Raw genomic sequence first — 17,460 nt, 5'->3', positions numbered from 1 at the left:
ATCAAATAGTACAGATGGAGGGCACTGAGGAAATGGAGTATGATTTGATCAGATTAAAGAAGAGCAAAGCAAGGTTTGAATAAGTTAAGAAAAATAATACGCACCACTTTTTGAAGTAAGCAGTATTGAAAAAGATCAGCAACAGAGTTTATCAGCTTTGTTCTTTATTCACAGGGAGCAGCATTTAACAATGCAGGGGATACCCTTTCCCTTCAAGGGCCAAGCATGAGCAAGCATACATACATACATGCGCACACACAAACACAAGACAACCACACACGAAAAAACAACATTTGCACAGATGTTCTGTTAAGTTATAGCAGAGAGAATTAATAGCAGAAAGCGGTAAGTTTTGTTTCCTAATTTTTCTATCTACATTCCCACACAGTGACTTAAATGTCGGGCAGGAGGATAAAACAAAATTAAATAAAAAAGTAAGATTTGTTTGTGTTATGATTCAGGCTTAATGGTTTTTAGAACTAAATCCCTGAAAATAGGGAGTCAGCGATGGAAATGCTGACAAACTTAATTATAATGATATAAGCAAGTGCCTCTAACCTTAGGTGTATGCAAACTGATGCTTTTAAAAGCACTCCTCTCCCACTGTGGGACCAATGTGTCACTGGTTCACATTAAGCCAAAGAAATCAAAACTTGGGTGGCTCAGCTCTCATTACTGTTGTACAGAGCCCTGATTTTCCTATTTCTTTTGCTTCATATTTATAGCACTGCAGGTTATGTAGTGACACTCAAACCCAGAATAAATATTTTTACTTTTTTTATCCTGAGCTGAATGGCAACCAGCACAGGCAGAAAATAATACAGTGTTGCTCAAATCTAGTTTGAAAATGAACAAGTCACAAGCAAGCATTTCTGTCATAAATATAAAGGGAAGGGTAAACCCCTTTAAAATCCCTCCTGGCCAGAGGAAAAATCCTCTCACCTGTAAAGGGTTAAGAAGCTAAAGGCAACCTCACTGGCACCTGACCAAAATGACCAATGAGGAGACAAGATACTTACAAAAGCTGGGAGGAGGGAAAGAAACAAAGGGTCTGGGTCTGTCTATATGCTGCTTTTGCTGGGGATAGACCAGGAATGGAGTCTTAGAACTTTTAGTAAGTAATCTAACTAGGTATGCGTTAGATTATGATTTCTTTAAATGGCTGAGAAAAGAACTGTGCTGAATAGAATGACTATTTCTGTCTGTGTGTCTTTTTTTGTAACTTAAGGTTTTGCCTAGAGGGATTTTCTATGTTTTGCATCTAATTACCCTGTAAGGTATCTACCATCCTGATTTTACAGGGGTGATTCCTTTATTTCTATCTACTTCTATTTCTATTAAAAGTCTTCTTCTAAGAAAACTGAATGCTTTTTCATTGTTCTCAGATCCAAGGGTTTGGGTCTGTGGTCACCTATGCAAATTGGTGAGGATTTTTACCAAACCTTTCCCAGGAAGTGGGGTGCAAGGGTTGGGAGGATTTTGGGGAGAAAGACGTGTCCAAACTACGTTTCCCAGTAAACCCAGTTAGAGTTTGGTGGTGGCAGTGGATTTCCAAGGACAAAGGATAAAATTAATTTGTACCTTGGGGAAGTTTTAACCTAAGCTGGTAAAAGTAAGCTTAGGAGGCTTTCATGCAGGTCCCCACATCTGTACCCTAGAGTTCAGAATGGGGGAGGAACCTTGACAATTTCTTTCAAGCTTAGCTTTTGATGCGTTCATGTTTTCTGCTGAAAACTGACAAGGCATAGTTTGTTTTTTAGGAGTCTGGTGGAGCCCCAGCAAGGTAGGTGACAGGAGCAAAGGCAAACAACAGAAACAACAGTGGTGTTTGGCCTGTTTTTGTGAGTTTTGTCCTGGTACATCATGGTCCTTTTATGGGGAGGTGGGAAGTTGTGTGCTCATTTTTCCTGTTTCGGTTTTGGCTGGCTGTGTTCCTTAAGTATGGACCTCTGTGTTCTTTTCTGAAGTTAATGCCATGTTTGGCGGTGAGGGGGTTGTGTGTAATAACATATATTACACATACATGTGAAGGGGAGGGAGAGGTTAAATCCCATTCACCCGGAGAGCAGGAAAGAGGTGAATGCAGGCCTCGGAAGAGGTAGGAAATGGACCAGCTAGATTCAGTTACTACTTCACTTTGAAGGGACTTTGTTTTCATCACACAGAGGCTCTGACAGTAGGGAGAAAGAATCTCTTCCTGAAAGCCCTGTGTGAACGACCTGCTAATAACTAAGGGAGAGAATAAGGACTGCCCTTTAAACACAAATTGGGAATGTTGAGTGATTTACTTATTTAAGATACAGAATCTATTGAGAGAGACACCTGCCAGGAGGAATCCTCCCCAACGTGTGGGATAGTAGTATTGCCAACCACAAGTATTCAAACATCATGAGTCAGGCTACAAAAATCATGAGAGTGGTTTAAAAATATTATTTAAAATAGCAAGGGTTGGCAATGCTGAACATGAATATGTATTTCTGTGAACTCACGTATGCACATACCACAAATTGGCCAGACTGCAAGACGGTTTAGACAAGGGCATGGTTGAAGGGTGGGAAATCATACAAAGAATCTAGCCTTTGTGTGAAGTTTTGTCAAAGACCTGTAACAATTACAATCCCTGCACTCAGGGGAGTACAGGATATGCCCTCTCAGTGTACCCCTGTGGTATGCACACAGCACTCCAAAGTGCATAGGTAGGACAGGCAGAGAAAAAAATTAACAGAAAGGACTCCAGATGTCCCATTACTGGGTGTGTTTAAGAAAAAGCTAGTTAATCAGATGCCAGAAATTAAAGTACGGATGCAGTACTTTAATTATTCAGCTCCAGAAAATAGTTGTATAATTGTCAGCTTCTGTGTTTGCCCGAAATGATGGGTAAAAAAAAAAATTGGTGGGGAAGAAGGGAGGGGGGAACAGCTTTCAACACTTTTGTAACAACATTATAGCATTATCATAACATCCTTAATAACGTGCCCTTGAAATATCAGATAATTCATATAATGGTTGGGTTTATTGGGGAGATTAGGAGTAGGTGGGGGGTTTTGGTTTTTTTTGCCTAAAGATCAAAATTTCCTAGTTTTTCGGGGTGGAGGCAGTGATCCCTGGCAAATATCTTTATCTTTTGGTGTTTGTACTAAATCAGCATTCGGAAGGTGTCAGGTCAGTCAAACTCTTCTGGCAAAGTTTCATTTGTGGGGTTTGCTATCCTGATCCTGCAACAACATATGGGCATATTTAATTTTTTGCACGTGCGCATATAAATGTTTGCAGGATCAAGGCCTATATTTGCAACAACGATGTCATTATAAACACAAACCACCCATACATCCACAATACACAAAAAAGTGGAATACTGCCCTCAAAACTGTTAAGTTAAATTGGTAATGTTAACTTCACAATAGCTCGTTGTTGGGGGTTTTTTGTTTGTTTGTTTTGAAAGATTATAAAACAAATGGGTCCAATCCTGCTTTTAACTCAATAGCAAAAATTTGCATGAGCAGGCTAATCCTAAATAATGCCTTAAATGTATGTACAGTTTGGGACACCACTAATGGTGATATTTTCCATCTGAAAGTCATCGTGGCAGTATTATTAAGTACAGGCAATATCTGTAATATCATGGTACCAGTATTACATTACTAATATGGTGGCATGATGCTGACCATGGTAACTGTGCCCTTAATAAGTCTATCAATGATTAATCATTACTTGAGTGGCTTGGATATGCCACTTTTTCCATACTTTTTCCCCCATTACATTTTTTACTTATTCCCATTGTGATTTTGCATGCGGTTCTGCAGTTTACATTTTGCAGCTCCATTTTTGAGGAAATCCCAAGAAATAATGGAGAACTGAGAAGGAGAAAATAGAAGGGAAGGAAAATCATCAAAATTGGCCATACCCCCCTGTTTTTCACATCAGTCACTATTCACAAGAAGAAAAAATAAGGTAGTTGTTCAGACAAATTTACTGGGAATATGAGTTGGTCCACCATTTAGAATCACCAAACAAGATAGCTACAGAATCTATTTTGTGTTTTGGTATGTGAGTGCAAGTTAGAAATAGGATCTTCCTAAACTTAAATGAGAGTAGAACTGGGCTCCTAAAGAGATGATTCTTAAAAGCAAATAGAGTTTACTTATGAGTGAGCAGGAGTGGAGTCTAGTCTGAGAGGTCATTAGAATTTTTTGTAATGGAGAACTCATCAAAAGCTGAGTATACAATTTGCAAAACATATTTTTTCCCTTGCTGCGGTGCTTGCTGGTTGTGCTATAATAGGATGAATCACTTAAAAAAAGAGGTAAACAAAGTAAAGTGGATGAGAGAGACTCCAGAAGAAGAATGTGCCAGAATGAATAATCAGAATACATATGTGACAGATGGCCCACTGGCATTAAAGGTGCATCCTACATAGTAAAATATTATTTGGAGGTATTATTCTTATTGGATTATCTTAACGAATTCCCCAAAAGTATGGTAGGCACCTCCCAATGCAGATAAGAGCCCCATGCTCCAAAATGGGGTTTACCAGAGCGCTGCTGTGCTCCTGTGATGTATGGGCAGTAGACAGCCAAATGCAATGCACAGGTTGCCCCAGCCAACCCCACGATTAGGGAGCCACAAAGATGGCAAAAGCCACCTATGTTCCCAGCACACAGTGCCAAGCACAGCTCAGCTGAACCAAAGGAATCAGCCCCTTTTTTTATACTCTAGAGAAACACAACATTAATACCTAGCTTTTGAGTAAATAAAATATCTCTGTATCAGTCATTGGTATCCTTGTGCCTTTCAAAATAAGAGAAATTGGTCGAGCTCAAACATTTATTTCACTTGTAAAACCTACAATGAAAACTCTTAATACTTATTTGAAACCAGAGACAAGAGCATATATTGTAAACTGTTGCATCATGAGTTAGTCTGGTGGAATCAGAATTGCATTAATAAATCTGTATTTGGTATAAGTCAGTATTTTCTGCCATGTCTTTTCAGTTCTGATGCAGGACAACAGGAAAGCAAATCTTCTACAGAGAGCACTGAAGAGCAGCACTTATTAAGAAATGCCAATAGTGAGGAAACTGATATAAAAAGTAAAAGACATAGTGTCAAGCCACCTCGTAAAAAAAGACTGAGGAACAGCAGGGACAAAACTTCACAGAAATCTAAGGGCCTGCTTGTTCAGGGAGCTAAGCACCTGGTGTGAGTGCTTAGCATACTCCACTCTCAGTGAAGTCAAAGGGAGCAAAGCAAAGAGTTGGTTAGGAATTTTCCATCACAATGATTTTCTGACAGAAAATACAGTATTTCCCAAATCAAGTTTTCTCCTCAGGAAAATTTTGATTTTGCTAAAAATTTTCAAATCAAAATTTGACTTGAATCACAGAGTATTTAGTTTTTTACACTGACCTGAAGTGTTTTTATTTTAAATCAGTTCAGCAATACATAAAACAGTATTCCCCTATCATGGAGCATTGCCTCATGAGAGTTGTAAATCTGGCCCCCATTCTCTACTATGGGCCAGGCTTCCTGGAGAACTAAATCTCCCATAAAACATTTCCCTCTGACCAAGCTATGTGGAGGATTGTGAGAGTCACATGATTGGGTGCAGTAAAGGGGATGGGAACATCAGGCTTCTGCACTACAACTCCCATAAGGCAATGCACCACAATAAGATGATGCAGTTTAATGTTGAGCTGACTTGAAATGAAGTGTTTTGGTTCATTTCTGAAAACCAACATGAAATATTTTGATTTTTGGAGAATGTTGAAATATGTTGTTTTGATTTAAAAAAAAAGTCAAAATGAAGCATTTAAACATTACTGAATCAAAGTTTTGCAGAATTTCTGTTCTGTAAAAAATTCTAAAATTCAATTTTTCATCCCAATTAGGGATGAAAACAAATTCTGAAATGTCAGAATTTCCGATGGGATGGGAGTTCTGAATTTTACTCAGCTCTAGCAGAGGGCTGCTCAGTACTAAATACAGCAGTGAAATACTGAGGCCTCAATGTTTCTTTGAAAATGGTGCATTCTTTGTTGACTGACAGGGGTGAAAATAAGTCAATATATCTTCCCCTTCTTCCTTTTATGGCAAAGTCTTACTGGGCAGTACCACTCAGTCATTTTCCAACTGAATTAGTTCTCCACAACTACATTATCCATATAGATCATAGGCAAAGACCACTAACTAGAAAACAGGTTATGGTCTTTAAATTACAATGTGAGTTTGTAAACATTATTTATTAATTGTTGCACAGGTTTGCATTTTTTAATGGAAATAAGATGAGTAATGGAAAAGTTAGTATTCCTATACAACTTTTCTAGATGAAAAGTGCTATAAAAGTGTTAATTATTGTGACAAAGACAGGCTCCAAAGCACCTAACAAATTTGCTAACTAATTATATAAAGTATGTAAGGAACTCAGTCCTCAAGCATGAGTATTCCTTATGGGAAAAAACAAAATGAATTTCTAAATGCCCTGAAGGAATAATCTCCTTCCACAAATCCTTATGTCCACAAGTGAAGAGTCTTCCTTTGTCTTTATTGAATGAACCATACTTGGGGCTCAACAATATCTATACTGTCCTAGGTTCACTTGTTTATCACTTCAATCCACTTTTTAAGGGCTGAATTGTGACTAGTCCTCTGTAAGAAAAGGCGGGGGGAAGCAGAGGAGGGAGTTAGAAGGGAAGAAAGGTGAAAGAAACCATCTCCCTCCTCCACAACTAACTGTTCCCTTGCTCAGGGGCTAACTTTCACGGATTGTATATGAATGCACGTGAGTCACTATCCAGAGCTTTCCCACAAGGGTTGGGCACCTACACACTCCACCTGCCCCCGGGCAGTGGCTGAAGAGCCACACTTCAGACTTACTTTTAGGTCCAGAATCTGATTTGGATGATCCTTTTTAACAACTAATGAAGAGTCTTGTTCATAAAGTTTAAATGATGTAAGCTACAGCTCAGTCTTATCTGATAGCTTCACTGGATCAGGATTAGAAGAATATTTTTATTATTATTAGCAGCTCCTGTTTACAAAGATATTTCCTTGTTTCAGTACAAGATAAACGAGTTCTAGTTTGAAAGTCTACTTAGTCAGCAGTCATCCACTGTACTTCAAACTTTACTTCACTGTACTTTACTAAATGAAACGTAAAACTATAAAACCTTTCTTGCATCCTATGACTTCAGCTGGGAAATCTAGCCCTAGGTGAGGCACCACAGGCATGTAATTGAAGCCTATATTAAAAATCTGAACAACTGAAAAAGCTTCAAGTCTTTTTAAAAAAACATATTTACCTCCTTTAGTGAAGGGAACATCTTCAACTACTGAAGAGAAAAACTACTTGGAGGAAAAAAATCTCATGAAGGAATTAATTTAGGGCCAAATTCTATTGCCTTACTCAGGCTAAACTCCCATTGAAGTCAGTGGGTGTTTTTCAGTATAAAGGACTTCAGATCTGACCTAAAATCAGACCAGACATAGGCCATGCATCTCTTGTAACATGGAAGCTGCGCCTCACTCTGTCCATGCTCGATGCCATGCTTTCAGCTGTACTCTGGTCAGGCTGGAGACCTGATTTAGGCTGTAATTCAGCCTGAATGCCCCCAGAGGCAACTGTGGCACCTACTGAGGCAGGGGGCTTTCTGGCTCCTTCTTTGCTATTCTTTACTCCCCTGCCGTGCCCAGTCACATGGAAGCGATAGAGAGGCACAGTAGTGGCGGCGCTATCAGCTTTGATACCCCACAGGCTGGAGAAGCTTGGAGATGTTGGGGAAGGAGGGTACTGGGCGGGACAGGGGACCGTTCCGGGAGCTGTGACTAGTGTATAGGAAAGTCAGAGGGGGTAGAGGCTGCAGGAGAACAGCTGCTAAGGAAGCAGCAGGTGGTGTGAAAAGTCTGAGCTAATGAGGAAATAGAATATGGACAGAGGCTAATAGAGTTAGTGCCACACTTGCGCAACCCACCCTCAAAAATCCCTGCTGACTTCCAGCTCCCGACACGACCTCCCCTCCCATCTCTTCTGAGGGGTGCAAAGAATAAGGTCCTGCTTGCCTGCACCTTCTCCCATTGTTCAGGGAGCCCTGAAAGAAAAATTTAGTGGCAATCCAATGTCTTTCACCAGCATTAAAACCACACACTATTTTAAAAACTGCTGTCTTTGCAAATTATTTATAATTATGTAAATTTGCTATTTTGCATATAATGTCACACATGAGGTTGGCCTAAATTTGGCAGTTGTGCCTATCGAATGAGTACAAGGGGTCAGGCAAGGATTCTTCAGGTAGCCTCATTGAGGACTCAGTCATGCCATCTCGGCACAGCCTGCAATGGAGGGTGCAAAAAGCCATGCTGTCCAGGAACAATTCTGGAAGGAATTCTGTCTTCATAAGGAGACTTCTTCTTGTCCTCAAGATGACAGACTTCCTCTCTAAGCTCCCTGGTATGGAGAGGAGCACACCTGTTTTTACATCCCTTTTGGGTATTTTCCGCCCGTGTGTCCCACAGTGAGGCACATGATATCTAGGGGATAGAATCATGTCCTCCTGGCCCCCTTTGAATTGTCTTACTCCTTAGTGGGTGCATAAAAGGAACAGTCCCCCATGCAGGGACTATAATAGTGGCCATTTCATGTACTCTCTCCATTCCTTTGTGCAGTCACAGTGCAGCCAGTCACTCATTGGCCTTTAATCTTCATATATCACATGTATAATTACAATCACTACTCAATGTAATGGAGTTATTGTTATAGACTATGTTGTTTTGTTAAATATTTTTTTCTCTGAGTTACAGTATACAGCTCTCGGAACAGGATTTGAATAGCATTCATAAAAACACGTACAGGCCAAAACCATGTAATCAGTAAGAAGTGATGTGGAACACAGTGTTAATTAAAATGCATTTGCAAGAACTTTAAATGCAAATTAAACTAAGGGATTTTTGCAGAATCACCATTTCTCATTTCATCTAACAATAACTGATATGATACAAACACTATGCTTGGAATGAGATTAAATTTAACGATCTGTTGAGAGCTGAAATTGTGAAGTTTGGATTTTTACCAAATTACTCCAGTAGAGTTTATTATACACCACTACTTTGTTTCTCAAATACCTAGAGAAATTATACTTGGTACTGTTATATAATAAATAGGTGACAATCATTTATTTTGAATTTGGTACTCTATTCTGAGGAGGATGTTGCATACTTTGGAATGTTTTCAAACATGGGAACTTTATAGGTTAAATAAAAAAGGCTCATTGGGACTATGTCAGCTCTAACAAAAGGCAATTTGGTGAAGCTAGCACTGCTGCTGCCCAAGACACAGTTGTTCGGTGGATAAACACAGTACATCAGTCTCCACTGTTGTCAGTGTAGCACCCTTCATAAACACTACATTCATTAAAACAAAATAAAAAAAATCAATTTTCAGACAAGGCCACAGGTTTTTCACAGGGACCAATTAAAAACAGAATGATGTTTGTACATTATGAAAGCTGTGGGGGAAAAACTGATTTGTTATGGCTTTTGCATTCTTGCCCAAGCAATTTCACAATGCAGAAGCTAGACACATTTTTTTATTGAAAGGACTCACCAGTAGGTGGGTAGTTTGTGTGTCTTTTTTTATTATTATTATTATTCCCTATCTATTTCCTCTTAACAGTCACATGAAAATGCTTGCACTGTAACTTATCACTTTAAAAAAACTAGTCCACTAACTTGCAGTTATGCATCTTCTAGAATGCTTTCATAAAAACTACTGGGCACGTATATACATTCTCAGAAACTTACAAATACAATTCATTTCATTATGCTATCCAAAATTATTTTAATGGATTCATTCCATTTCCGCCACTGCTTCCCCCCCTCACTTAGTGCATATCCTCATATTTCAGAATTGATTGGATTTTCATTAATTCCACTCATGAGTGGTTATCACTTGAAAGAAACAATAATTGGGAAGCAGAAAAACCACGCTAACTTCCCTTTCAGAAGTAAATTCCTGCATTAACTAATGTTACTGTTAATGGGTTCTCTGCAAAGATGATATGTGGGAGATCCCCAACTCGCACGGAAGGTATATTTTAAAAAGATAAGTAACCCCACATCCTACACACACACACTCAAATGCACCTATGCGCATATGCATACTTGTACACACACACAGAGAGAATTATAGACCTGCACCCAACACATTTAATCTGACACATAGAAAAGCTGTGGCCTGCATTAGCCCAGCTCTGTGCGGAAGACCGAAACTAGCATGTAAACACAACTTAGCCACAAAATCTAGATCTTAATTTTGAATTTCACAGTCTGGAGAAGTCTGGATTTGCACTGCATATATAGAATCATAGAATATCAGGGCTGGAAGGAACCTCAGGAGGTCATCTAGTCCAACCCCCTGCTCAAAGCAGGACCAATCCCCAACTAAATCATCCCAGCCAGAGCTTTGTCAAGCCTGACCTTAAAAACGTCTAAGGAAGGAGATTCCACCACCTCCCTAGGTAACGCATTCCAGTGTTTCACCACCCTCCTAGTGAAAAAGTTTTTCCTAATATCCAACCTAAACCTCCCCCACTGCAACTTGAGACCATTACTCCTCGTTCTGTCATCTGCTACCACTGAGAAAAGTCTAGATCCATCCTCTTTGGAACCCCCTTTCAGGTAGTTGAAAGCAGCTATCAAATCCCCCCTCATTCTTCTCTTCTGCAGACTAAACAATCCCAGTTCCCTCAGCCTCTCCTCATAAGTCATGTGTTCCAGACCCCTAATCATTTTTGTTGCCCTCGCTGGACTTTTTCCAATTTTTCCACATCCTTCTTCTAGTGTGGGGCCTAAAACTGGACACAGTACTCCATATGAGGCCTCACCAATGTCAAATAGAAGGGAACGATCATGTCCCTCGATCTGCTGGCAATGCCCCTACTTATACAGCCCAAAATGCCATTGGCCTTCTTGGCAACAAGGACACACTGTTGACTCATATCCAGCTTCTCGTCCACTGTAACCCCTAGGTCCTTTTCTGCAGAACTGCTGCCTAGCCATTCCGTCCCTAGTCTGTAGCGGTGCATGGGATTCTTCCATCCTAAGTGTAGGACTCCGCACTTGTCCTTGTTGAACCTCATCAGATGTCTTTTGGCCCAATCCTCTAATTTGTCTAGGTTCCTCTGTATCCTATCCCTACCCTCCAGCGTATCTACCACTCCTCCCAGTTTAGTGTCATCTGCAAACTTGCTGAGGGTGCAATCCACACCATCCTCCAGATCATTAATGAAGATATTGAACAAAACCGGCCCCAGGACCGACCGCTGGGGCACTCCACTTGATACCGGCTGCCAACTAGACATGGAACCATTGATCACTACCCGTTGAGCCCGACAATCTAGCCAGCTTTCCATCCACTTTATAGTCTATTCATCCAGCCCATACTTCTTTAACTTGCTGGCAAGAATACTGTGGGAGACCGTGTCAAAAGCTTTGCTAAAGTCAAGGAACAACACGTCCACTGCTTTCCCCTCATCCACAGGCCAGTTATCTCATCATATATATAAATGTAGGGGACATATTATGATTCTATTTCAGTGTACCGTACCTTTAACTGTAATCAGACTCTCTGTGACTGACTCACCATTACCCTGCACCTCATATGTCTATTTATTCCACTGAAAAGTAGATATGAAATGCTGCCCTTTAGATTTGGTAGAATTCTACATTTGCTTTGCATGGTGTAAATGGTTAGACAGGGTCCAGGACAATAATAAATTAGCCATCCTTTCTTTCTGTTTGGGAGCAGATGAGTCAATTTAAGCTGCCTGCTACAGTATGACCAACTATACTGATATCTCACTCTCTCATGAAAAACATTATATTTGATCTGTCTTTAATGTTTTATTTATTCTGAAATAAAAGTTATCCAGACTGAAAATACATGTTTTGCACTGTGGACATGGGAAGGAAAACACAACAATGTAGGTGGCTTTGTTTATTAAGCAATGGTAACTTTTTAGATGTTTGCACTAAAAGAGATGATCCTTAAAGGAGATTAACATATTCAGGAAAATAAATTTAATTTGATTTTATATAAAAATTTGAAAACCAGTAAAAGCAAATGTCCCATTATAATTTTGTACCTATTTTAATGTGCTGACTATTATTATATTCTGCTGCTTCAGAAGGAGGTTAACTACTTAAAAGTTGCTTAAATATTACTGACTATTGCTGTTACGTTTTCATATAATTAACATAAACTTGATATATGTTAGCAATTTACAAAAAACACAAAGGATCTTAGGCAGCATTAAAATTGCTGATTTGCACTTTGTTCCAAGGGATGCAAAAACTCATTCTTACATACCCCACAGAGGAGCAAGTTTAGGATGATTCAATAAATTCACCACTTAAAAGCTGTAAAAGGAAACCATTAGCAATTAATGTTAATGTCTAAATGGAGTTAGATGTGCTGTACTGTTTCATAAGTGAAAGGCAAAAACTAAAAAAAAAGTATTCTCAGGGGAAAAAAGGCTAGTGTAGTTCACAAAACTCATTTCAACCCTTTATGTCCCTGACAAGGTTTAGAGACTGCTCTTCTGCAAAGCTTCCAGTACACTTCACTCTTCAGTCTTATGTGCAATAGGGGGAGGAAATTATGTTTGAAAACCATGGGCTTCATGATAAAACACAAGATTCTCATAGCTTTATATTTCTATAGTTCTTTTCATCCAAGGATCTCAAACTACTTTTCAAACTAACGAATTAGCTCTCAAAACACTCCTATAAGGTATGGAAATATTCTCTCTCATTATACAGATGGGTATGTTACCTGGGGTTCTTTCAACCCAAAGCTCTTGGTAACTTTTACTCTGTGCGAGGTGGTGTCAGGAAATAAATCAGGGGAGACGCAGCCGTCCAACCGATAGATGGTTGGCACAAACAGGACAACACAAGAGTGCTTTCACTTAAAGCTAAACTTTACTTAGTCTCAAGCACTTATACACATGTCTGCAACAGGTTAGTAAAACACCCCCAACCCTTGATAATTACCAAAGCTGAGTGTGGCTCTCGAGTGGCACAACGGCAGCCTGTCTGCTAGTGGGGAACACAAGATGCATCCACAGGGAGAGTCCAGTCCTGAAGAGTCCCCCTACCTCAAACCTTGTCCCCTTATTTATACATTAGTAATAGGATGACATGTTCCTTAAAGCAAACTTGTTAAGTAAGCAGTTTCAATGGTCAAGTGAGAGGTTCCTTCTGATTATCAATTAACCAGGTGTGGGTTTTTCCAGCGTTTGCAGCCTTGAGGCCCCAGTAGATATTCCTGGGGCACATCCTGCTCTTCTAAGATGCATGTATCAGCAACTTCAACACAATTCTTATCAGGAAGGATGCGGGGTCAAGCTGCCCTCTCTGTGTCACTCAAAAACCCCCTTCCCCTCCTACCTTGGTTAAGCTAAGCCTGCTGACTTGGCTGCTTTTAGTAATAAGCCATAGTGGTTTCAGGCACTTTACTGGTTTGCCAAAGTATTCCCGTACAGTTTAACTGTAGAACCAAAAGAGATTAACCTCATCATGAAGACCAAGAAGACATGCCTGCCAGTCCTGTGCTTTGACACCAGACAACCTATAATAAAATGAAGGGCTGGTGAGGATGGGCCAAAAAGCACATCAAACAACTTTTAAAATGATTTTCTAGCCTAGACCTTTGTCTGGTCTAAAAACCAGTTTTTACAAAACATTTTTTTTTTTACAGACACTGGAGATATTGTTGGAAGTCATATTTTGATAGCTGTATTTAAACAGCTTTCAAGTAAGTTCCCTTTCTGATGTCTACACTGCAATAAAACAGGGCCTGACGGGCTATAAAATTGCAATGTAGATATCCAGGCTTGGGCTGGATCCTGGACTTTGGGACCCTGTGAGGCAGGAGGGTCACAGAACCCAGACTTCAGCCCAAGCTCAGATGTCTATACTGCAACTTTAGAACATCTCAGCCTGAGCCCTGAGAACTCTAGTCAGCTAACACAGGCCAGCCATGGGTGTTTTATTGCAGAGTAGACATACCCTCTGACACAAATGTTCTAGAAATATCTCCAAGCCACAGTGCAGTCTTTCTGCCTAGGCAACATTAAATATTTTAATTCTCAATACTTCACTGATCCTTTCAATTAGCCCTGGCAATTACAGAAAACAAAACTAAACTTTGTACATCAGCAGAAAAAGCTGTCCCCATGTTACTTCTGACAGTGGAATAATAGCCTTTATTGTATAGCGTCAGTGTCCTAAAAGGGTATGCAAGTAGATCCATTGACTTTAATGTTACCGACACATATAATCAAGGAGAAAAAATATTAATAAATAAAATGAAAAATAAAAACTATAGTTATATGATTTTAAACCTCTTTAAAATTATATATATATAGCATAGCAATAATACACAACAAAGTATATGTTCACTAGAGCAGGTCAGATAATTTAATAGTAGCTTTGCAAGTAGTTTCCCTAATAAACCTCTCCAATTCAAATTACTGCTGTAAATGGGGATTATAACATTATTCATTTATGAATATTTGTCTGACTGTTGGTAGTCACAAAAACATTTGAAGATCTTGAAAGATACTCGTGTTTGTACTGGAAGTACATTAGTTTTCATTTGTTAGTTGTTACATGAATGATAATTGGGAATCATTTAAGAACACCTTTACTAGATGTCCAAAAAGCCATAATCACACCATCAAAGAAGGCCATTCTGGTTTAAAAAATTACCTAATTCAGAGGGGAAGTGAAGGCAGCTAAACCAATATATTTACCAAAAGGAATAAAGGGGAAGTTAACAATAATGAATATATATAATAAATTAGGAATTGTAGAAAAGTGATAAGTGAAGCAAAGGGACACCAGGAGAAATCTATGGCCAACAGAATTAAGGACAATAAGTAGATTATAAAATGTATTAGGAACGAAAGGTATCTTGACAATGGTAGATGAAACTGGTAGAATTATCAAAAATAATGCAGAAAAGGCAGAAGTATTCAGTACATATTTCTGTTCTTTTTTGGGGGGGGCAGGGGGAAGATGATGTAGTTTCAATACTGGTGATAACAGTATAGTTATCCATTCCATTTCATTCCACTAGTATCTCTAGAGGCTGTTAAAGAGAAGCTACTAAATTTAGACATTTTTAAATCAGCAAGTCCAGATAACTTGTATCCAAGAGTTTTTAAAAAGAGGTGGCTGAGGAGTTCAGTGAACTGTTAATATTGATTTTCAATAAGTCTTCGAGCACCAGGGAAATTCCAGAAAACTAGAAGAAAGCTAATGTGCCAGTTTTTCAAAAGGGTAAATAGAATGACCTGGGTAATTATAGGCCTATAAGACTGACATTGATCCTGGGCAAGATAATGAAGTGGCTGATGCAGTACTCAATTAATAAAGAATTAAAGGAAGGCAATCAATTAATGCAAATCAATACTGGTGTATGAAAAGTAGGTCCTATCAAACTAACTTAATATCTATTTTTGATGAGATTACAAGTTTGGTTGATAAAGGTAATAGCGTTGACATAATATAGTTTGACTTCTTTAAGGGGCTTGACTTGGTACCGCATTGCATCTTGATTAAAAACTAGAATGATATAACATTAACATGGCACACATTCCAATGGGTTAAAAACTGGCTAACAGAGAGGTCTCAACATGTAATTGTAAATGGTTAATTATCGAGTGGATCATTTTCCATTAGGGTCCTGCAGGGATCAGTTCTTGGCCCTATGCTATTTAATATCTTTCTCAATGATCTGGAAGAAAACATAAAATCATCATTGATAAAGTTCTCAGAGGATGCAAAAAATAGGGGAGTGGTAAATAATTAAGAGGACAGGTCAGATTCAGAGCTATCTATATCACTTGGTAAACTGGGTGCAAGCAAACAATATGTGTTTAATATGGATAAAATTTAAATGTAGGCCCATGGGTCTGTGTGTGTTGGATGTAAATCTGTTTTACCACTCCCCCTATCTTCTCTCCCTCTTGTTTTTCTCCATTCATCCCTCTGTAAATAAATAATTTCCCTTTCCCATATTTGCTGTAAGTTTCTGGTGCATGTGTTTCTGTGTAGATTTGGGGGTTTTGTTTTGTTTTTTTTAACTCCTGGGGGTATGGAACAGGTGCCCCTGAGGTGAAAGGAAGTTTCTCTGCTGTTTTGTATGTGCCTTTTCTAGTCTAGAGCTACCCTGCAGAGCAGACTGCAAATTGACCAGAAGGGTGCTATAGTTACAAACAGATAATAGAGTCTTTAAAAGTTATTTGTATTAATCAAAAATAGAAGCAGAAAGACCACATCAGATCTTCCTTCCTCCTTTTCTAATTGCCTTCATTTTATATGCAGATACAAATTATTCTTAGATCATATTTGTAAATTATTAAAATTCCATTGGGACTACCACTGGCTAACCCTTAGTCTGGTGTTTTCAGATTGGATCTATTTTATTAACATATTTCATATTATAACAACCACAATTCAGGTCAAATTTGTCCTTTGAATTTTTAATGGATGATATAGTTTTCTGATGGTCATTTGCCCATGCTTGTAGCAAGCCTGCAAAGACAGAACACCTTTCTAGGCGTCTGAAGACAAGGATGTCATTATGTCCTCTGAGACATCTATCTGCCAGTGCAAGGTATAATAAATAATAATATCCTTTTTTTCTGTTGTAGTGACCTCAAATGGGGATCAGGGCCCCACTGTATGAGTTACTGTACAAATAATGTCTAAAAACTCATAATCTAGAATTTAGAAAATACACAAGAGGCAACTAAACAGAAACCATGGTAAGACAACACAACAGTAGAAACAAGTGTGATTAGATAAGGCAGTGGCTCTCAACCTTTCCAGACTACTGTATCCCTTGCATATCCCAAGTTTCACTTCACTTATAAACTACTTGCTTTTAAAATTAGACATAATAATACAAAAGTATCACAGCCACACTATTACTGAAAAATTGCTTACTTTCTCATTTTTACCATAGAATTATAGAATAAATCAATTGGAATATAAAAATTATACTTACATTTGAGGGCATAGTATATAGACCAGTATAAACAAGTCATTGTCTGTATGAAATTTTAATTTGTACTGACTTCACTAGGTCTTTCTATGTAGCCTGTTGTAAAACTATAGAAACATCTAGATGAGTTGATGTACCCCCTGGGAGACATCTGTGTATCCTTGGTTGAGAATCACTGACGTAAGGTAATAGTCACAAGTGATCACCGGCCTAACCATTTTTCTATTACCTAATGTTTCGTACAATCAAGTTTTAAAAGTAAAAGCTTCTTTTTATGTTACATACACTGCCATACAAAGGCCAGTGAGGGTGAATTAATAGTGTGTGTGCAACTCACAGTTCAACATTAATACTCAGTCTTTGTAGACGTATGTCAATGCAGTAACCATGGACAC

The 17,460-nt window shown here is 38.8% G+C and overlaps 1 long non-coding RNA gene across 2 annotated transcripts in view; it reads right to left on the bottom strand.

Annotated features, from left to right (window-relative positions):
* Nucleotides 1-13,129, bottom strand: part of LOC311520211 — a 211,696-nt gene extending 198,567 nt beyond the window's left edge. For both annotated transcript variants that reach the window (XR_014711519.1, XR_014711520.1), the window contains exon 1: nt 13,045-13,129. This is a non-coding gene — a long non-coding RNA (uncharacterized lncRNA). The remainder of the gene's footprint in view (nt 1-13,044) is intronic.
* Between the last annotated feature and the right edge of the window lie 4,331 nt (nt 13,130-17,460).

This window comes from Lepidochelys olivacea (assembly GCF_965140295.1).
Source record: "Lepidochelys olivacea isolate rLepOli2 genome assembly, chromosome: 4".
NCBI classification, from domain to species: Eukaryota; Metazoa; Chordata; order Testudines; family Cheloniidae; genus Lepidochelys; species Lepidochelys olivacea.
This window is presented reverse-complemented; position numbering and strand designations above follow the sequence as displayed.